The sequence below is a fragment of the Pongo abelii genome, chromosome 13 (genome assembly GCF_028885655.2).
Source record: "Pongo abelii isolate AG06213 chromosome 13, NHGRI_mPonAbe1-v2.0_pri, whole genome shotgun sequence".
NCBI lineage: Eukaryota > Metazoa > Chordata > Mammalia > Primates > Hominidae > Pongo > Pongo abelii.
In genome coordinates, this window is record NC_071998.2 from 71,503,203 (window position 1) to 71,527,250 (window position 24,048).

The window sequence follows — 24,048 nt, forward strand, 5'->3', positions numbered from 1 at the left end:
GGACTTACTCTTGTAATTTTATTACTTGTTTTGAGGTCTTCTCTGCATTCTTTTCTTTCTTTCTTCCTTTTAGTGAAGGTGATTTTCTTTGGTGGTTTTAATTTCTTGCTTTTTATTTTTTGTGTATTCATTGCATTTTTTTAATTTGAGGTTACTATGAGGCTTGCAAATGCAACTTATAACACATTTTTCTAAACTGATAACAACTTAACACTGATTACATAAAAAACAAACAAACAACATGCAAAATAAAACTAATAACCACTCTAAACTTTAACTTCATCCCCTTGCTTTTTAACTTTTTGTTCTTTCTCTTTATATCTTATTATACCAAGTATTGAAAAGTTGTTGTAGTTTTTATTTTTTATTGGTGCATCATTTAGTCTTTCTACCTAAGAGTACTTTACAAACTACAATTACAGTGTTACAATATTCTGGGTTTTTCTGTGTGCTTACTATTACCAGTGAGTTTTGTACCTTCAGATTATTTCTTCTTATTCATTAACGTCATTTTCTTTCAGATTGAAGAACTCCCTTTAACATTTCTTGTAGGACAGGTCTGGTATTGGTGAAATTGCTCATCTTTTGTTTGTCTGGGAAAGTCTTTTTTTCTCTTATATGCGTGAAGGATATTTTTGCCAACTATGGTATTCTAGGGTAAAAGTTTGTTGTTATTGTTGTTGTTGTTGTTTTCCTTCAGCATGTTAAATTTGTCATTCTACTCTACTCTCTTCTGGCCTGTAAAGTTTTCATTGAAAAGTCTGCTGCCAGATGTACTGGAGTTCCACTGTATGTTATTTGTTTCTTTTCCCTTGCTGTTTTTAAAATCCTTTCTTTATCCTTTGCCTTTAGGAGTTTAATTATTAAATGCCTTGAGGTAGTCTTCTTTGGGTTAAATTTGCTTGGTGTATAACCTTTTGTACTTGAATATTGGTATCTTTCTTTAGATTTGGGAAGTTCTCTGATATTTTCCCTTTGAATAAACTTTCTACTCCTATCTCTCTCTGTTTTCTCTTTAAGGCCAATAACAGTTAGATTTGCCCTTTTAATGCTATTTTCTATATCCTGTAGGCATGCTTCATTGTTTTTTATTTTTTCTTTTGTCTCCTCTGACTGTGTATTCAAATAGCTTGTCTTCAAACTCACTAATTCTTCTGCTTGATCAATTTTTCCATTAAGAGACTCTGATGCATTCTTCATATGCCAATTGTATTTTTCAAGTCTCACATTTCTGCTTATTTCAATCTCTTTGTTAAATTTATCTGATAGAATTCTGAATCCCTTCTTTGTGTTATCTTAAATTTCTTTGAGTTTCTTCAATGCAGCTATTTTGAATTCTGTCTGAAAGGTCACATATCTATCTCTCTGTGATTGGTCACTGGTGCCTTATTTAGTTCATTTGATGAGGTCATGTTTGCCTGGATGGTCTTGATGTTTATAGATGTTCATTGGTGTCTGGGCATTAAAAAGTTTGGTATTTATTATAGTCTTTGCAGTCTGGGCTTGTGTCCATCCTTCTTGAGAAGACTTCAGTTGTTCAAAGAAACCTGGGTCCCAAGTCTAACAATATTGTGGTTTTTGCAGACTCATAGAGGTATCGCTTTAGTGGTCCTGGATAAGATCTGAAATAATTCTCTGGATTACCTGGCAGAGACTCTTGTTCTTTTCCCTTACTTTCTCCCAAACAGAGTCTTTCTTTCTCTGTGCTGAGACACCTGGAACTTGGGGTGGAGTTATGTGAGCAGCCCTGTGGCCACCACCAGTGGGACTGTGCTGGGTCATAACTGAAGCCAGCACAGTATGGGTCTCACCCAGGGCCTGCTGTAACCACTAGCTGGCTATCACCTATGTTCACTCAAGACCCTAGAGCTCTACAGTAAGCAGGCAGTGAAGCCAGCCAGGTTTGTATACAGGCAGTGAGTTCCCCCCAGGCTCTAGGCAAGTCCAGATATATTGTCTGGGAGCCAGGGATTGGAGTCAAACATCTTAGAAATTTACCTGATGTTCTATTCACCTGTAGCTAAGCTGGCACTCAAACCGTAATACAAAGTTCTTCCCACTTTTCCCTCCCCTTTCCATAGGCAGAGGAGCCTCTCCCTGTGGGCACCACCACTACCGACCCATGGAGGGTTCTGCCAGGCCACTGCTGATGTTCACATAAAGCCCAAGGGCTCTTTGGTCAGGTTGTAGTGAATGCTGCCAGGCCTGAGACTCATCCTTTAGGGCAGTGGGCTTTCCTCTGGTCCAGGGAAGGCCCAGAAATGCTGTTCAAGTCCAAGATCCTAGGCCTGGACAGAGGGACCTCAAGAGCCTGCTTGGCGCTCTACCCCACTGTGGCTGAGTTGGTACCTAAGGTACAAGACAAAGCTCTCTTTGCTTTTTCCTCTTCTTTTCTCAGACAGAAGGGGACTTTCACCATAGCTGCAACAGCTGGGAATGTGCTGGGTTACAGCTGAAGTCAGGTCAGGTGTCAGAGCCCAAGGCCCACAGTGTACTGTCTGGATATCACTGCTGGTTATTTGCAGCCTAAGGGTTCTTTAGTCAGCACGTGCTGAATCCTTCTAGGACTGGGTTCTTCCCTTCAAGGCAGCAGGTTCCCTTTTGGCCCAGGGTGTGTCTAGAAATGTCTGGAGCTAGGGCCTGGAATGAGGGCTTTGCAACTCTGACTGTTACCCTATCCTACTGTAGCTAAGCTAGTATCCAAGATGCAAGACAAAGTCCTCTTTAGTCTTCACTCTTCTCTCCTTAAGCAGAAGGAAGGAGTCTCTTTTGTTTTTTGCCCACTGCACTACCCGGGGTTGGGGGAGGGATGGCACAAGCACTCTTTAGCTGCCCCAGCTGGTGTCTCCCTAGGTCACTTGCCACCCTAGTCCTCTGGCTCTGAGCCCAGCCCAGCATTAACTGTTGTCTAGGATTGTCTAGGAATTGCAATATTTGGGCCTAGACTGCCTTTCAAGTTTATCTAAGACCCCAGAGCACTTTGACTCATGGTGGCCAGGCTTGCCAAGAAACTCCAGTTCTCACTGCAGGACGGACAATTCCCCTCCGGTTAGGTCTAGTCCAAATGCTCCCTTCGTTTGTGGGTGCTGACTCAGCTCAGGACAGCTTTGCTCTCTGCTTTGCTGGGCAGCACTGAGTTCAATGTAGAGTTGCGGTACTCTCCCTCTCCTAAGCGCACGCTTGCCACATGGCCACTGTCAGAGATAAGGGAGGCATGGTATTGGCAATTCAAGACTGTCTCCTGCCCTCCTCAATGCCTCTTTCAGCAATATAAAGTTAAAGCCAGGCACGGTAATTGCTCTCACCTAATTTTTTGGTTCTTGTGACAGTGCTTTTCTGTGTGCAGAAAACTGTTAAAATTTGGTGTTTCTGCAGGGGGTATGAAAAGTGTAGGCTCCTATTGCACCCTCTTGCTCTGCCCTCTGGGTGCTTCTCTTTCTTTTCTTTTTTCTTTTTCTTTTTTTTTTTTTTTTTTGAGATGGAGTTTCGCTTTTGTCACCCAGGCTGGAGTGCAATGGCACAATCTCAGCCCATTGCAATCTCTGACTCCTAGGTTCCAGCCATTCTCCTGCCTCAGCCTCCCGAGTAGCTGGGGTTACAGGCATGTGCCACCACGCATGGCTTTTTTTTTTTTTTTTTTTTTTAGATACGGGGTTTCACCATGTTAGCCAGGCTGATCTCGAACTCCTGACCTCAGGTGATCCACCTGCCTCAGCCTCCCAAAGTGCTAGGATTACAGGCGTGAGCCACCGTGCCCGGCCTCTTAAGATATGCATCTACCTCTGCAGCACCTAATGTAGCAGTCAGTAACTGGCCAGTATTCAAGAACTTTAAGATCCTTATCTTAACCACATAGAAAACTAACAAAGGACATTTTATGCATTTTGTCTTCAAATAGCCCAAACAACTAAATACAATATAGACCGTGTCCCAAATTAATTCTATCACTCAATGTTTTCAGTTTGAAAAAAGATTGTACTATTTAAGAATATCAGTACAAATCTTGATTGATATTAAAAAAAATTTTGACTGCCTGATTTGAAAGAAGTCAAGAGTGAAAGTAAACATCAAAAATTAAACATTTTTGAAAGTAACAAGCATCTTGTTATGGTGCATGCCCTGGCCACACTCCTAAGGAAAGCAGCACACATACACCTACTGCTGAGGGGCTATGGTTGTGTAATGTACTGCAGGATCACGGCTGACCAGTTCCTAGCCTGGACGAATCAGAAAGTGTCTCTGGAATACGTCCAAAGAAGGACTGTGTCTGATCCACAATGAGAGTTGAAGCAAGAAGGTCATGATGAAGAGGGGCCAGATGTGCCCATGACAAGCTGCATGCAAGCTGAAATGATGACTAAATCAGCAAGCAAAAGAAGCCTGCCACTAGAGAAAAGAGATGGAAGAAGGAAGATGGAGATAAATGGGAGCCCCAGAAAGGAGACAAGTTCCTTGAGCAGCAGTCTCCATTTTTTCAAAACAATTATTTAAAAAAAATAATAATAATTGACATGCAAAAAAAAGTAACTATCATCTTAACATTATAGCTTCCCGTGCTTAAAGACACTAGGTTCACCATGTATGCAATGTACCCTAAACATTTTCAACTTAAGTGCTGTCAGAACCTTGCTTGGCTAGCGCCAACTTTTCTTTATCTTCACCCATTCTTTCTTTATATTTTTTCTGTCTCAATAACCAGTCTTGTAACTACTAAAGTATGTTTCACCAAGAAACACCTGGTTCTGCCCTCTAGCGCATGTGGGATGATCTCAATGTAAATGCAGCAGCTACCTTCTTTCCAAGTACTGATCCCTCAACTTGGTAATTGTAGAGTTAAAAGCATATTTTGAACCACTGGCCATCATGACCCCTTTAACATGAATCCAACTCAATGGCCATCACTCTTAAATTGTTCATAACTTCTGTTGCTCAATAATATGATTTAATAATTCATGTTACTTCCTTCATCATGCAAACATGTTAATAAAGATGAAAGAGTAAAGAAAAAAAAAAAAAAAAGTCTCCTTCTCACACTCTAAACAACTTGAAAGTGAAAACTACATCTCATTCAACTTTCATTTGTAGCACCTTGCTAGGACTACAGTAAGTGTTAATTAAAATTTATTGGCTTTTGAAATTAAATTCAAAACAAGATTCCTGAGAATAAATGATTCATTCTAGCTAAATTTGTACAATAAAACCAAACTTTTCAACTTGTTTTAAACATGATATAGCTTGTGAATTAGAATAAACATCTAAAATACTTGCTTATTCAGTAAAATAAGGATATAATATATGATCGTAAGTTTTTGTCTTTAAAATCAACCCAAGATGACCTTTTAATCCTTTAAGGTGTGAAGAGCCTGGGTACCAATGGGATTGCTTATCAGGTCGACTGTGACTTCCTCCAATCAGGAGTCACTTCAGAAAAAAAAATGGTGTTCACCAGTTTGTATGTGTGTGATTCTGTATATATAAAAGTTCTACACTTTAGCGTCACACCTTAATAAAGTACTACAAAACACATCAACATCAATCTCAATCATCTTTAACAGACACTTTAGAAATTGTGGTGATTTAACAGCAATATTTTATGATCTGAGATGGCATCTAGCTATTCACTATTTGTAAGAATCCTGCCCTTTAATGTTGAAGAGTTAATATCAGCTATGTATATTCCCCTGCATGGTGAATGGCCAGGGCAAAACACTTATTTTGTCATTTGGATTTCTCATTACTTTGGATCATTTATGTAGTCTTGTTTTCCAGAATTACCCATTTCCATCTAAACCATAAAGCGCACACATGCACACACACATGCAGATGTATGCACAAATCACACAGAAATAGAAGCTACTCTAAAGCAAGACAGCTAAGATTCCTTCAAAAATCACATGAATTATTTGGCTTTAGTGCCATCCCACATTTTTAAGACCATGTAAATCATCTCAGTAAACTAAAAAGAAGATGAAAGTTATGATTTCCTCTCCAATAAAATGTGGACTGCACACAACTCTTCACTTACAACTACATTCATTGTGAGCAACTTCCCCAATTTAGAATCTGGAGAAACAGCACAAAGAATGCTCTCAGCCCTCACCACTGAGCCATGACTCTAGGCCAAACAAGCACCTTACTTAGCAGCAGAGTGTAACTTTTAGGGATATTTCTATGAGCCCATCTCATCATTTCCAGAATTGATTCCAAGTAATAGTAAAAGGGTGGCCAGACAATACAAAGGCTCAGCTTAGAAAGAGATACTTTTAGAGACTCAGATTTAGATTTTTCTTTTTAAATATTTTGAAGGCTAGTTTTGAAGTCTTCATCATCAAATAAATAATAGTGATTTCTATTTGTTACTTGCTTGTGGGCTTCATAAAGTGTCTTCCACACACGTTATTTCTCCTCCTTTGATTGGCCATGTGGGGAAGCCCAGACCCAGCAGATGTTACCATCTCTTCATCTACAATGAGGCATCTGAACCTCAGACATTTTTGTTGATTTATCAAAATTCTTCAGGGATCAAGTGTTCAAATCAGAATTAGAACCTGGGATGCAGGTATCCAATTTAGGGCTTTGCAGAGCTCACTCTTTCTGCATAAACAAGTCTATGTTTGATAGCTGAAAATATTAAATGGAATATAGGAATAAGACCTGCCCCCACCAGCACTATGTTTCCAATGCTCCACAGTTATTCATATTCTTCCCTAAGCACATAATTTAGTTCTGAGAGTAGCTTAGGCCCAAGGGAGCATTTGGTTAACTGACGTTTAGGACATTGTGCACTCCCTAGCCATTGGGTTTAATGTTTCCCATTTTATAACTCCAGGCCCAGTCCCACCTCTCTGCTGGATTGCATTGTCCTGAAAAAAATATTTATATGTACCCAGGGATTCCAGTAATGGGCCCATAAAAAATTCAATAAAGAAATGTTTTAATCAAAATACTCTGTCCGACATCACAGAGTCACCAGAATTCTCATTTAAAATTGGAGCGCATCGCTGAAAAACGTTGATTGCTGTTGTAACCTCTCTGGTTTCTAAATGCATTCTATTCATGCTCTGCTGTTGATGGAACTGGCTACTGATGTGTATCCTTAGAGGAACCTTTTTGTATAATGAATAAAGAATCTCAAAAACACATGAAAAAGGCTTACTATCTCTCTTAGAAGTCATGCCAGAAAAACAGAGAAAGGGCAGCAATCCCACTTCCTTTTGTTGGTTATAATGATCATATGAGCAGCAGAAAAAAGAATAATATATCTTTAAGAGGAAAGAAATGTCCTTTTATTTCCCCCGAGAAACTGCACGTGCAAGTTTCTTAAAGTATCTTTTCAGTGCAAGCTGTAGGTCCTTTTCCAAGGTGAATAAAATCCCCACAAATGCCTGCAAGGAGAGATGTTCCCGATGCTTCCCTTGGGCATTTGCTGAGCTAGGCAAAGTCTGCACTCATGCTATAGATCACTTTGGCACCATTAAAGAATTACAGGGCATCACATGATCTTGTAGGAATTAATCACTGCTTAACAGTATGTGCTCCTGTGTTTATGAAGTCATTTGGAATATCTGCATGCAACCACTGGCTCGGTGAGTTGAGTATCTGCAGGTAATGAACCATGGCATTGTGTTATGGTCGAGCTAGGGAATGTTCCAATTGGCAATTAATATGGCAGTGAAATGTATTTCCTTTAGAGAAAGTTGAATTTATAATTTGAAAACTTTTGTGAACCACAGAGAGATCCTATTTACATTATATTTTGCCAGTCTAGATCCTCACAAAGGATTTCAAGGTGGGGACAGGGTAGTATCAAAGATAAATACTCTCTGGCATTATATAACAAATAACTATTAAAGACATTGCTCAGGTAGCCTTATGCCTGTATTTTTCTTCAGGGACCCTACAAAAATATTAACTAAAGAAAATAAATCAAATTTCAGTTTCAGGTATTTACCATCAGTGACATAGAACTGCAGGTTATGGCTTACTAAAGCGTTAACAACCCTGAAGAAACTTTTGACAAAAAATAAATAAAATGAAAGGAAAGGAAAAGAGAAGAAAATAAGTGGAGATTTAAAAAAATTGTACTTTATATAAGTAGGTAGTAGCAGTTAGTGGTTAAAGAGTACAGTGAATATTAAGATCAAGTGAGGGAGTCCCTTCCTGGATTTCTCAGTTACACAGTTTTTACTTATAAATATTTATCTTGCAAGTGTGATTCAGATGATATACTCAAACATCAATTAGCCTCCCAATAAAAGACAAAATGTAAAGACGTGGGGATTTGTGTAAGGCTGTTGAGCTGTATGCTGCCAATTCATTTCTAGTTCAAGTTGTTTATCATTATTGCACCTCATTTTCAAAGTGTTGAAGGAGTTTGTAAATAGATACTTTTGGAATTTACATATAACAAGTACCCTAGAAGGAAGGTACCCCACTTATACTAGAGTTCTGGAATAAGCACTAATCAAATCATTGAGAATTTTATATAGCTGAGGCAATATAAAGATATCATCTCATATGGTCCTATTTGATTAGCAGTGGAAACCATCACCTTCAAATTATTTTCCCCCCTTTTAGCCTACCTTTACTTCGATCATGCTACATTAGAGAAATATACCAGTAACGGTAAAGACATGCTGCATGTAGCTATCAAGCTTTCCTGGGTCAGGATTTAAATCTTCAGTTGATAAACTTCCCAGGCATGTCTCTGAGTTCCAAAATATTAGAATACAAAAGTATCCACTCATACTCACATATGCATGGACTATCCTACCATTACCCTGATATGTGCTGGTATATTATAACAAAAATGTCTGAGGTTAATGTAGGAAATAAGAAACTAGTACTAAACACTGATACAGTGTTTTTACTAGAAAATAAATATATTTGGAGTCAGAATTGTTTCCCTCCTTAGCCAAGAGGAGAGAGAGAGAGAAGATACTTTTCAGGCAATGAGATCTAAGAATGCCCAGGTCCATGAGAAAGTTTGGAACAAGATGTGAGTTGACTTATTCAAACCCTGTTTCATTTTTATAGTCCAAAGATATAGGATCCTTTAAGGATGTCCATAATCTATTAAATCAAAGATGAGAATATCTTAGTCTCAGCCCTCTCCTAGAATCAAACCACCTTTTGCTTCTCATTCTGTTTATAGCTTTCAATGCTGTCTCTGCTATCCAAAGGTAGTCAGTCAACCCTGAAACTCTTTCTTTGGAAGTAAAGTCAGCAGGGGAAATGATTTCCTCATGCTATTGAGACCCATCTCTTGCCAAGAACTTTTTTGCTGCAAATCAAGGAGGCAACTTCCCATGTGGTCATTTCATGCTTCAGTTCTACTGAATTTTTGGTGCTCTTTGAACCCTAATTTGGAATTGAAATTCCATTTACTTGTATTAGGAGTGGTGGGGGAGAATATCTGGAAATGCATTTGTGTTTAAACACGAGTCCTCCAAGTTGCTCAATGCTTTGGTCTTGGTTTTATGAAGAAAATTAAAATCAACTGGAATGGCCTGGCTGCCACAGCTCAAGTCAGAATCACTTTGATTCCTGGCCTTCCAGCCTTGACTTGCTCTAACGTAATCTTGTCTGCTGAAGGAAGATGTGTGACCACTGTGTTATTATCTGCATTTCAGCTCTAAACCCCTAACGGCAGGACTTTCTCTCGCCAGCATACGTCTCAATCTTATTACACCAGACTGTGAAAGTGAACCCTGGCCTATTCGCCCCTTCTGCAGCTGTTCAGCCTATATCTTGAATGTTCTAGCAACCTCTTCGAATGCCACTGTTATGCACATTCTCCTGCAATGCAAGGGTAAATAAAAGTTACATGCCTATCCGGAAATCAAGAATTTCAGAGTAAATATAAGTTCTCTCATCATCTCTAATTGTCACTTGCTATGGATGTCAAACTGACAGAGTAGCAGAATCTAATTTCCTTGTTTGATTCACCATGAAATTAAACTGAACTGACAATTTTTATTTTCACCTGGCAAATTCATCTGACACTATTTAAATCCAGCTAATCAAGTACAGTTATCTGCTCCGCACACTCATCTCTCCCACCACACCTCTGATTCGCATTATCCTACTTCCTGAACTCCCTCCGACAGCCATGTGTTGGATTACATTTACAGTTTTAGAAGGTGTAAAGGAATGCATGAACATAGTTAGCCAAGGTGCCAGCAAAAGTATCATGTCACAAACTTGCTACTGAAAGAGGAAAAAAAAAAAAAAAGAGTGAAAAACAAAACTGCTGGACTGCAGCACGGGTTCAAAAGCCCAACCAGTCAGATGGTTTAGTGAGGCCTGTGCTCAGTAGAGTAGAAAATATAATTCTGAAGTTAACTGACTTCTAGGGGAAAAAAATCATGTTTAACCTCTGTAAAAAAAAATAATAAACATCACCGTTCAGATACAGTCAGCATGATAGTAGGAAGTGCTGGATACATCTGTCTTAGGAAATGGGGCCATCTGGTAGTGTAGGAGTGGCCATTGATAGAACGAACTATAATTTGAGTTTTCAAAGACAAGGAAGGTTTCACATTTTGGAATCATTAGACACTGTCTCAAAGAAAAGGTTTTTGGTATTGCACGGCACCAAAAAAGACTATAAGACTCACCAATTAACCATTGGAAATTACCAGCATCTATGAAGGGACAACTTCAAGGATCATCAAGGAAAGAAGAAACCTGGACATAGTTAATACACAGAACAACTAAATGGTTTTTGTGGTGCCTGGATCCACCAGGAGGAGGCTATTAGCTTGGCCCAAAGCTAGCAGATACATTACATTTTTACCTGTAAACATCCTTCAGTTTCAGGCCAGTTTCAAGACTGCTAAGCTCATTTCTACATGCGCATGGCCTTTCTTTACTCTGAAACTGAAATGAAGATCCATTGGTTTAACCCTAGCCCCAAGACACCATCAAAGATGAACAGAAACTCTGGGTTGATTTCACATTTGAGACAGAATCTAAAACATCTCTCTATGCTTACTGATTAAGAACCATGTAAGAATCTGATTAAACATGTGTTCCAGCCCTTAGAAAAATACATATGATGAATAATTGGCATATAATTTCACAAGGTATTCATGTACCCCTTGAAGCCCTTACATTAACCGAACATAATCATAGCTACAATTGCAGGAGGACATTTTCTATATGCTGGACATTGTGTTAACACTTTAGAGAGAGCTCACACCATCTGGCTTGGCCTCTTCAGCCCTTCTGAGAAGACTCATTAAATCAATAACTCCAGGCCACTTATCTTGAGGAAGTTACGTGAAATTGTTCTTGTGACAAGCTGCTCAAGCATAAATAGGCATCTGCAAGTAGGAATGCTTGCCATTGTAACTTTAATCTAGGGCTTCTATTTTAAATTACTGATTGTTTGCATTGCTCCCAGCATCTTAGTATATATAACATATTTCTCTTTATAGGAAGTCAAACAGGCCTGTTCACTGAATCTCAGTAAAAGCTGCTCTGGAGAAAGACTGGCTGGCTGTATTTCTCCCAAGTTTCCCTAAAGTGCTTTTTGCAGCTACCATATAATGTAGGGGTTTTTTTGAACCATACCAAGCATATTCCTCCAGTCATTTTTTTGTAATAAGAGGTACAAAAACCTTTAGGTTTATTTGTATAGTTTGATTCCTTATAGCACTGGAAGAAAGTATCATTATTCCTACTTGATATAGTGGAAAACTAAGTCCCAGAAAGGATGAATAACTTGCCTTGTCCACATACCTGGTAAGTGGCAAAGCAGGGTTTAGAATCCAATTTGGTTTGACTTCAACAGCCAAGTTCTCAGCTGTTGTGGTCTGCTGCTCTAGACTTCAGAATAAGAGCCATTGCTAAAAACACTGGTGTATTATAAAATTGACGAGCCATCGTTTTACTTTAACTCAAATAGAATAAACAATAAGAAGTTAAACTTAAATGTATGATAAAACACTCAAGTTATCTCTGGCTGAGAAACAAGTTTAGACATTTCATTGCATAAATCTCATCCTATCCACTGCCAAGAGCATCTTCCTTCCTGCAATCTCCACCTAGTCCACCAGTCCTACTTATTGGAAGACTTTGTGATTACCTATAGTAAGCCCAATAGAAAAGACGGACACAAGGAGAATCTGAGCCCTGGATTCTTAAATCTATATTTTCGCACAGTGTCCATGCTATTTTTCAGAATCAATATGAGCTATGAAAATACTTCCCCCTAGCAAACAGGAAACAATGAGCTACATGGAAATCTAGTGAGCTAAACTTGAGTAGCATGTTTAGGTAAAGAATTTACACAGAAAAATAATTGGGGAAATGGAGATTGCATTACAGGAGCAACTGCTGAAAAGCAGAAGAGAAGCACTGGAGTAAATGTCACTGAGTGGTAGCAGATGATGAAGAACTTGGGAAAAGTTGAAACCTTCAGGAGCAGCAGCAGAATTGTCTGGACAAATCTGAGGAACTAAGGCAAGATATGGAAATCTGCAAAAGAATAAACGGCAAGACAGCAAGGAGGAAAAGAAAAAGTGCAGGACCTCCTGATGTTCTAGACTCACTGCACCATGGGTCATGGTGGGGGAAAGGAGAAACAAGAGAAGGCCTTTGACAGAACATTTCCCTGAAAAGATCACTCCCAAGGAGAAACAAGTAGCCACTTGACTATAGATGAAGGCGTGAGTAGGGAGTGAGCTCAAGAACGTTCTTCCTCAAATACCTGCCTGCTAATTCATTAATGCTACTTTCTGATCCATGTATAGATGTTGGACATGGAATTCTAGAAAGAACTCCATAACAAGGATTCAGGAAAAAACAGAAAGAACCCTAATTTTTTCCATTGGAGATACTGATATCTGAGCATTCTTTCATTTTGTCACCCTTTTTAAAAAGAGAAAACATTATTAAAAGGCATATTGTAACATAGTACAATATACTTACCATTCTAGTGAAAGCAGCGAGCAAGTTCAGGCAATGCCCAAGGAATAAATGTGAAATTGAATTGCTGAAAGGGAAGAGAAACTCAATGATCTACTTACTGTATGTTCTAAGAACAGAAAAGAACTACATCTAGCAAAGGCTCAACTTTCTTCCAGTATAAAGTATGGGAGAACCAGAGTATCTTCCATGGGCAGCCATCAATATGCAGAACAATACTGGAAAGTTAGAAAAATATTTAAGGGAGTGGAGGAGTGACAAATTTAAATTAAAAACACAAACAAACAAGAAAACATCCACATTTAGGAAACTGGAGAAGAAAATAGAGCTGGAGAAACAAGATTGTTGGCATTCCAAAGGTAAGACAGAATTATGGACCAAAGGGGGCAAGTAGAAGATGTAGACCAGCTCTACTCAATGTACCAGACCTTGACGAGGTAAGTAGCTTGAGCCAGACTAAATCAACAAGTTTTTTCCTTCATTGAGAAGGTGTAGCTACCACTGCTACTGCTACTATTCAAATAATAATAATAATAGCTGAATAGACAAACTAAACAGTAAGTGAGTTTGGTAATACAGTTAAGTTACATTACTGGTCAAAGTTTCTTATCTCCCCATGGACTGGTAACAAACCTAGTAACAAACAGTTCTGGGACCATATGTTAGCTAGGCTGCTTTAGACTTCAAAATAGAAGAGATGGCCAACAAAAGTTTTAAAGGTAGACCAGAGAGCCAAGCAGCAAGTAAGTACTTCAACACCTAAGGCAGGAGAGAAGATGTAGCTTCCATAGGATGTTACAAAGGAAATGAGTCATCCAGAGAAAGGTGTGAGGAAAGGACACTGAAGGAGAGACAGAGGAGAAGGATAATAGTCTCTGCACATGTAGGGAACATGTGGATAGAAGAGAGAGAGATGTGGTGTTATTGCTGAGAGAAAGAGTATCTGGCCTTTTGAATATTAACCCACATAGATAGTGCAGTATAGAAAGAAGGGCTTCTCACCTTCCAGATGCATTGGTAAAGAAAACAAGGGGGCTACTGAGAAGGCTACCAAGTATATTTTTAGAGTAAACCATTGTCCTAAGTACCATTTTTAAGACCATTAGTTAATATAATTTTGCTCAAATATCATACTAAATACGTTCATCATTGATAAAGTACAACTTTCATTAGTTATGAAATTCCTACACTCCGAACCTGATTCTTGGCACAGAGAATGATAACATATTTGTTTTCTAGGGCTGCCATAACAAAGTACCACAAACTGGGTGGCTTAAACACCAGAAATTTATTTTCTCACAGTTCTGGAGTCTAGAAGTCTGAGATCAAGGTATCAGCAAGACTGGTTTCTTCTGAAACTGCTAGCCTGGTCTTGTAGGTGGCCATCTTCTCCCTTGTCTTCTTCACATGCTCCTCCTTCTATACATGTCAGCATCATAATTTCCTGTTTTTATACACACCAGTCATTTTCAATTAGGGCCCACCCTATTGACCTCATTTTAATTTAACTACATCTTCAAAGGCCCTATCTACAAATGCAGTCATTTTCTGAGGTACAGTGCTGGGGATTAGAACATCAACATATAAATATGAGATAGGCAAAAGTCAGCCCGTAAAATGCGTAAAGTTTCAACTCATGGTGAACGCTGTGAGCACATGGTGCCATGCGTAGCTGTGCTCTCTGCACACTTACCAGCACAGCACAGTGCCCATGAAGTAGGGAGATGCAGAAGTCTTCATTTATATTGGTTGAGTGGATGGTTTTAAACCACTTCCCGATTCTCTTTCAAATTCTTGAATCAACTATCAATTTTGCTTGATTAACAATTCAAGTTGAAAATAATTTTAGACTAGGGATCCATATATCCAAAGAGAAAAGCGGGATGGGATGATGCACAGAAGATTAGAGTCATGAGTGGCACAGCTCAGGCCAAAAACATGTTACGAAGGATTATATGGCAAATTGCTGGCAGATTTAAGGGGCTGGGTTCTTTATGCCTTTCTTAACTCATTACAAAGTGCTCTGTCAACACATAGCAATATTATTTTCAAACCATACAGGTTGCATTTTAGAAAATTTAGAACTTGAAGCCTAGACCTACAGGCCAAAATCTAGACCTCCAGGATAAAATGCAATGAATTTGACTTCAGTAACTCCATATTTCAAGCTTTTCATGTCTTCCCTGACTTCTTTGGACTAAAATGCTTATCTTTTGGATTCAATCAGATGACTTTGTGGCTTTCTTCTACCTTTGGGGCATTTCTTCTCCATTCAATTAGTTCTCTTCTGTGGGCAAGAATTCAATCCAGTCACCCAGGTCATGGAAAAATGACACTTCATTTGAATCAAGTAGAAGCAAGTGCTTAAGGTGATCAGTCTGGATGAAACTCATCCAAACTGAAATATTTCTGCAAGGTTTGTGTGCAGGATTTGATTTCACTTCATTCCCTTTATAGAGACCATCCCAACCTGCTCTGGTTCTTTGCTCATTAACAGCATAAATCATGCAAAATGTTAAAAGTCACTGTTGCAATGGTATTTGATACAGAATTTAAATTAGACCACAGAGAAAAATGACAGTACTCCTCAGAGGCTCTATGATTCATTTCTTGGTACCAAACCAGAAGTTGAAAATGCAATGCAATTTTATAATGAACAGAAGCATTGCCTCTGGCCTTCATACAACTCCAAAAATAGAACAAATCTGACCAAAAACCAGGAAGGTCCTATGCAGAACATATTCAGAAGGTGGCTCCACATTCACCATAAAATACATACATATACATATATTATGTATATCATATATACACTCACAAACACACAATTCTTTCTGTCTGTATCCCCCCAGGTCATGACTCTCTTTCCATCTTTGGGTTTCTTTTTCTCTCTCTCTCTCTCTCTTTCTCTCCTTCTTCTATCTCTTGATATCATTTGTTCCACTTCTCATTCCCTTTCTTTCTGTCTCTCTCTGTATCTCTATCTTTCTCTGTTACTCTGGCTCTGTTTTCTCTGGCTCTGTCTATGCCTTCTTCTCTGTTCTTTTTGTCATTGTCTCTATTTCTCCCTATCCTCTCCATTCTTATTCTCTTGCTGTCTCTTAGTATACCTTTGTGTCTTTGTCTTTCTTCCTGTCTGACTTGTTTTCCTGGCCATGCATCTAAGCCTCTTTTCCTATGTGAATCTCTTTTTTTTCCCCTGTCATGCACATACACAGACACTGAACAGTGCCTAGAGCAATTCCATTTTGAAATATTTCTTTTTTATGGAGAAGTTATTTTTTGAAAGTCCTGCAACCCCCTCTGCCTACTGAGACATGGAGGAGGAGCCCTTTCTTCTCTGCTCTCCTCTCGCCAAGACTGTGTGTGTATTTCACAGATCATCCAGCAGAGGAAGTGCAACCAGTGCTTTCCACGCTGCTTCACCCTGGAAGCTAAATGTGTGCCCTTCTTTAAGGCTACTCAGCCCAGCTTAACTCAGTGGGAAACATGCCAGGAGGGCTCAGATCTTCTGCATAGCCGGTTTGCCCAAAGACGGTCTGCTAAAGCCATCCCCCTGGCTTTGCTATTTTTGCCATTCTAAGTGACTTCTGGGTTATTTAACATAAAGCCCTACACAGTGCTTCAGTTCTAAACTTCATGACAGAACTCTAAAGGGTGAATAGGTTATCAGGCTTGAAGAAGAGACATTGTGAAAAGGATTTAGATTTAGACTTTCAATAGTGTAAATGTAGACTTGAAATGAGAGAAAGCAGTCAGGGTCAGAAAACCAAGGAAGAAACCCTTTAAGCAAGTGTACACATTACTTCAGAAATGGTGTATATTTTACTTTATGTGTGTTTAATTGCATAGCTTTTAGGAAAATAAAACAGCACCATGATCACATTACTGTATAATTACCATTGTTTTCTAAGAAGTTACTATGTAGTTACTACATTATTACAGAAAAATAAAGCATGTTATTTCATGGTAACTATGCAATTAGTTCGTGTCACCATCAAATGTACACTTACTGAACCAACAAAGAAATAAAATGTTCCATTTATTTCCCTCCACGCTCATGAGTCATAATATTGTCCCTCTTTTAGAAATGACATAATGAATCAATGTACCAATGTAGGAAATATGCAGATTATGCTTTTTTCCTAATCTTTTTTTTTTTCTGGTGAGGAAATGAATACCTTGGAAACTGCAGATGCAAAACAGTTAGTTAGCACGCCAGATAGGCAGGCAAGCAAAAAGATTCTATCAAGCAAACCTACTGTATTTAATGAGAGAGGAACAAGGACTCCTTTTTGGCTATGGCTAGTCAGGGATACCTTGGCAAGCCAAGTCCCTCAGTGGCTAGAAGGAATGAGAAAAGGATTAAACATATTTCCTCCTATATGGCATGCAGGCTGAAAGTATAGCAAACAAAAACTGGTACCATGTTATGTGTACATTCACAGAAGAATTTCAGTTTCTGTTGCACATACTGCGAAGGAAAAATCTAGTGTTTCAATATTTAAATCAGTTCTATAAAAAGCAGACCACTTGGTAAAAGTTTGAATTCACTATCAGAAGCTGGTTCTGGTAGTGCAAACGAGATTTAGAATTAGAAATAAGGAATACACTGTATTCTTTATCAATGGCAGTGTGTCTTTCTACTTAAAGCTTTGTGTACAGTCATCTTTCTATGAAGCTAATTGTGAGCTGCTTAAAATAATGAGAATAGTTCTGTTTGTTGTAACTAATTGATTTTCAATACTTCAAGATTAATTGGGCAGAACAGGTCATCTCAAGCTTTCTTTGAACATGTTTTAGTGGGCTCTGAATTAAAGAATTTAAGTGATAGATTAGTATAATTTATTTTCACATTTGTTATTTTTCTAGAAATAGCTTTAAAATTCTCCAGGGAAGACACCCTATTCCTGTCCCTTTTCTCAATCCTGTCCATTTTTTTCCTGAACAGCATTCAACTAACTTCTTTTTATTTCTAGCAGGAAAATTCCTCTGTTCTCTAGCTGCTCTTAATTTAAATTCAAATCATGAGAGTAAAGAGTGTGCCAAAGAGGATCTAAACTCACTAAAGTCTTTAAAATACACAATACTCCCTCTTCAATGGACAAAAAGATACCTGGGGGAAAATTATATTTGTATTCTCAGCTATACAGTATTTACATTTGCATGTAGATTTCATGAATCATGGCTGAAACATTATTTTTGGAGACTGTAGATTGAATCCAACACAAGTTTCCAATATTCCTATTAGTGCATACTTTTAATGACTGTTTAAAAGGAGGGAAACAAATTTTCATCAATGAAGAAGTTATCTAAAGTTGTACTTATCTGATTCAACAACTGTCAGTCATGAAAATATATATGTATTCTTTTAAAGACAAGATAATCAAGTGCTACAAAGAATGCCACAGAGATTTGGATTTCTTGAAGGCAGATTAAAATGGAACTAAATCTAAGTTTACCTGTGATTAAATAAATCAGGGCTGTTCTGCCTTTCTCTTCACACCTAACCTGTCTTCCACCCTTTACCAGCCCCAACCTTTCAGGACTTTTATTATACACAAGACATATTCATTCAGTTAAATATTGCCTTAAAGTCTTTGTGTGCCATTAAGGATTCAGAGGAAGACTCATTTCTTCAAAAGGAGCAGAGGTATAGTAGGCAGAATTTTAAAATGGGCCTGTAGATTTTCCACCTTGCTGGTGGGCATCCCCTGCATAATCCTTAGGACTGGGACTGTGATAGATTTTACTCCCATAATTAGGTTATGTTAAAATAGGGAGACTATCTGGGTGGGCCTGACCTAATCACCTAAGCCCTTTAAAATATGACACTTTCTGCAACTGGTCACAGAAAGGAGGTCAGACAGATGTTCCCACTGGCCTAGAAGAAGGCCAATATCCATGTTGTGAACTGCCCATAGGGGCCACTCCTATGGGTAAATAACTCCAAAATCCTCTAGTTACTGAGAGAGGTCCCTGGCTAATACCTAGAAAGATAATGGACACTCACAGTCCTAAAACTACAAGGAAATGAATTCTGACAACAATAAGTGAGTTTAGAAGAAGACTCCAAGCCCAGATGAGAACCTCAGGCCTAGGTGACATGTTAATTTCATCCTAATGAGACCCTGAGCAGAGAACCCAGTCACAGACACTGGACACTTGACCTCCAAAAAAAAAAGGAAGATAAAAAATACTGTTGTTTTGCGCCTCTAAGTTTGTGGTAATTTGCTATGCAGTGAGAGAAAAATAATACAGTTGGAAAGAGATGATGTCACCTTTGACTCTGTATAAATTTTTTTCATTTTTTTCTCTCATACTTTTCATCCCAGACAGTTTGGAGCTTTGCTGTTGAGGTTTTCACACCATGTTACCTTTTCACTGGCAAAGCTTTTGATAGAAGATTCAGTATTAAATGAACATACCTAGTATTTAAAGACTTTATGACAACAAAAAAAATGTTAATAGAACCATGGTTCCCTCAAGAGTATCCACACTCTCTGTTAACTTAAGTTTTTCCATGAATGGAGCATCTTTCTATCCAAACCACAACACTTCTTACTAAGAAAAGTTTAAATGAGCACTTCATGCCACTCATTACCACGGTTTGGTTTTATCTGAAGCATCCACTAGGCTGGGATGTAAATGATCATACTTTCGAAGGGTATAATTCACAGACAAAGGGAGGGGGAAGAAAATCCAACTTTGCATCAGCCCACATCAAATCTGTGAAAATCACAAAAGGGATAAGGTTTCAACTCACACAGTTGATGCTGCTTTGTTAAAGGGATATCCCATCAGACTCCCACACAGAGACTCCAAGAGGAAGCCTGATATTGGCAAACGTGCAAAGACATGCAACACTGTTTTCCTTTAATGAGTGTTACCGCAGATAAAGATGTTACAGTGATCTTTGTGAAGCTGAGCCCATGGATAGACTGTCATTTAAAAGTACAATTACATTGCCTTAAAGGTAAGCCTTATTACAGAACTTGAGAATCCCAAATGGAGTTGTCTCCTAAGTGTTTACGTACTGCCCGTCACTTGTCATCAGGTCATGCTTCACTGAAGAATTGGAGGTTGGGGGGAGCTTGTTTCTCCACTATAATCTCTTTTTGTTTTACTATATGAGCTGAATATCTGATCCCTGTTAAATAATGCTTGTATGTTTTGTTTTGTTTTACCCTCAAAGCACCTGGTTTTCAATGCAGCTTTTTTGAGATATAATTAACAGATCATAAAATGTACCTTTTTAAAGTGTAAAATTCATTAGGTTTTAGTATATTCACAAAGTCGTGCAACCATTAACACTGTGTAATTTTAGAACATTTTATCATCCCATAATGAATTCCTTTACCCATAACAGTCACTCCCCAGCTCTCCCAGACCCTGGGAACCTCTAATATTCTTTCTATCTCTATGGATTTGACAAGTTTGGATATTTTATACAAATAAAATCATATAATGCATGACCTTTTTTGTCTGGCTTATTGACATATTATTTCCAAGGTTTATCCATATTATAGCATAAATAGCATAGTACTTCATTTCATTGTAAGTACTTCATTTCATTGTAAGGCCAAATAATGTTCCATTGTATGAATATACCACTTTTTGTTTATCTATACATCAATTAATGGATATTTAGATTATTTTCTGCTTTTTGGCTATGATGTATAATGCTGCTGGGAACATTCATGTACACGTTTGTATATAGACCTGTGTTTTTGCTTCTCCTGGAAATAGAATGGTTTGATTATATGTAATTCTATGTTTAACATTTTGAGAAACTGCCAAATTGTTTTCCAAAGTAGCTGCACCATTTTGAAATCTTACCAACTATGTGTAAGGTTTACAATTTCTCCACATACTCACTAGCAATTGTTAGTGTCTGCCTTCTTTATTTTAGACATCCCAGAGGGTTTGAAATATTACCTCATTATAACTTTAGTTTATATTTCCCTAATGACTAATGATGTTGAGCATCTTTCTATGTGCTTATTGGTCATCTGTATACTTTTTTTTCATTTGTATATCTTCATTGGATAAATGTCTACTCCAATTATTTGCTTGTTTTTAAATTGGGTTATTTGTCTTCTTATTGTTGACTTGTAAGAGTTCTTTATATATTCTGAATCTATGTTTCTTATCAGGTATATGATTTGCCAACATTTTCTCCCATTCTGTGGATCACCTTTTCATTTTCTTGATATTTTTTGAAATACAAAAGTTTTTAATTTTGATATGTTGACCTGTTAATTTTGTTATGTCCAGTTTATCTATTTTTTCCTGTCACTTGTATTTTTTTGTGTCATATGTAAGAAACCATTGACTAATCCAAAGTCATAAAGATTACTGCCTGTTTTCTTCTAACAATTTGTAATTTTAGTTCCCAGCTTTAGGTCTATGATTCATTTTAATTTTGTGTGTGTGTGTGTGATATAAAGTAGGAGTCCAATTTTAGTATTTTAACTGTGAATATCCACTTGACCCAGCACCACTTATTGAAAAGACTACTCTTTTACCATTGAATTGTCTTGGCACCCTTAGCAAAAGTCAATTGAGCATAAATGTATGGGCTTATTTCTGGACTTTCAGTTCTATTCCATTGATGAATATGTATAACCTTATGCCAGTATCACACAATCTTGATTACACTAGCTTTGTAGTAAGTTTTGAAATAGGGAAACGTGAGTCCTCCAACTTTGTTCTATTTCAAGATTGTTTTGGCTATTCTGGGTTCCTTACATTTCCATATGAATTTTAGGAACAACTTTTCAATTTTTACAAAAACTGTAGCTGAGGTTTAGATAGAAGTTGCATTAACTCTGTTGTACAATTTAATTAGTATCGCCATCTTAACAATATAATTCTTCCAATCCATGAATGTGAGAAGTCTTTCTATTTATTAGATCTTTAATTTTTTCAATGACTTCTTGTAGTTTTCATTATCGTATACAAGCCATGCCCTTCTTTTGTTATATTCCTAAGTATTGTATTCTTTTATCGTTATTGTAAATGGAATTGTTCTCTTAATTTCATTTTCTTATTTTTAATTTTCAAAAGCAAATAAGGGCCTTGCTTGGTGATCTCACTCATTGTTTCCTTACTCTGATATGATTGGTAAGGACTGCTTACAATTTGTAAATATTATTTTTCATTTTGCTTTAAACTCTAACTCTCAGTAATCTTCCACCCCCAAAATTATTGACTTTGAACTAGGTCTAGTCAGAGCAATGGGTTTTTAGGACAATATGATTATGATGATTTCTAGGACACCACATCATGACAAAAACATTCTTTGAACTTCTTTCAGTAGTTGTGTTACACTTGCAAGGAATTTTGTGTTTTCTTGTCTTTGTTTCTCAGATAGGATACTTCCTGATTGTTAATAGGGACATTTTAATATAAAAATATAGCTATAAATATAAGATCAATTTCCTACATCATTCATTCAGATAACAAACATTTATTGATCACTGTTTATGTGCCAAGCACTGCTCTAGGTGTTAGGGATACATCAGAGAACAAATCAAAGATTCATGCCTTCTTGGATCTCACAATTTTTATGCGCAGAATATGTTTACTGTTTGAAAATGAAAAAATATAATTACTAAGCATCTTGTTCTTGAGAAAATTTTAATCTATTAAGCTAGTCAACAAAACAATAGGCTGATATTTGCCATGTTGTATATACATACATATTGTTTGTTTAACTTATTTAATTATATTGTAAGGACTTAGAGTATCAAGATCTATGTCAAGTGCTATTTAAGACATAGCCCTGCCTTAAATGGCTTACATTTTAAAATGAAAGCTGTGTTGTCAAAGTAATGCTGCTGAATGGTACAGAATAAGCCATAAACATGATGCCAAACAATTTTGGAAACGAAAGGTCACATCTGGCTAGATTCATAGATGTGATTGAATTTAAGTTGAGATTGTAGGATTAGTATTTGGATAAGTGAGTATTATGACATGGGACCTGCATTATAGAAATGATATATACACATATATACATATATATACACATATGTACATATATGTATACACACATATATAGATGTGTGTGTAGATATCTCACTTATATAATTTGATTTAATTTTACATGAGGAGGAGGAAGAAGAGAATAATAGGAAAGAAAAAGTGGGAGTGAGAAAAGAGAAGGAGAAGAAAAAAAAGAGAAGGATGCTAAGTAAAAGGATATGAAAGATAAAAAGGAGAAGAACAGTAGAGAAAGAATGGGAAGAGAAGGAAGACAGGGCAACTAAAAATTTTTGAGTATAGTCTATATAGAAAGCACTGAACAAAACATTCCACATGAATTGCCACCATATAAATAGAGATATTATTATCATCTCTAGTTTGCAGATGAGGTAACGAAGGCTTCGATAACTTACTCAAAGTCATATATCTAGTAAGTTGTAGAGGCAGGATTTTTCTCCTGTGTTTGTCTGAGTTCAAAGTCTATATTTTTGAGAGTGAAAAGATTACTGCGAGTTAGCGTTTAAAACAAAATGAAAAAAAAAATCTTTACAAAATCTTAAGCAATCCTTACCAATTATATCAGAGTCAGGATCAGTGAATGAAGTCCTTATTTCTTCATTCTTCTACTCCCAGCACCTAGTACAGTGGCAAACACATCTTAAGGGCTGTTATATTTGGAAAGTAATAAGCATTTGAAAAAAATATTAGAAAAGTGGTAAAGATCACAGAGTGGCATCAGAGAAACAAAAAAAGCCTTAGGAGAAAAGATGGTGAACAGGGTCCAATGCCACAGAGACTGCGAGAAGCATGAAGACCAAGAAAAGATGACTACATGAAGCAATTAAAAAACCTTTTCATTATCTTAATCGTGTCATTACTGATTTATTGTTTCCTTTGATCAATGTTATTCAGAGATAATTTACATAAAAAAGCTTAATCTAGTTAGAGGCTACATTTTGATGAATTTTGACCATTGTATAGCTCTCTCAACCACCACGGTCAAGACACAGAATAATTCCACCACTCCCAAAAGATTTCTCATGTAATGGTGTCTTTTTAATTAACAATATTTCTTAGTTTTAATGTACTTCAATTTTGATGAATAGTATTTCTTTTCATGAACAGAAC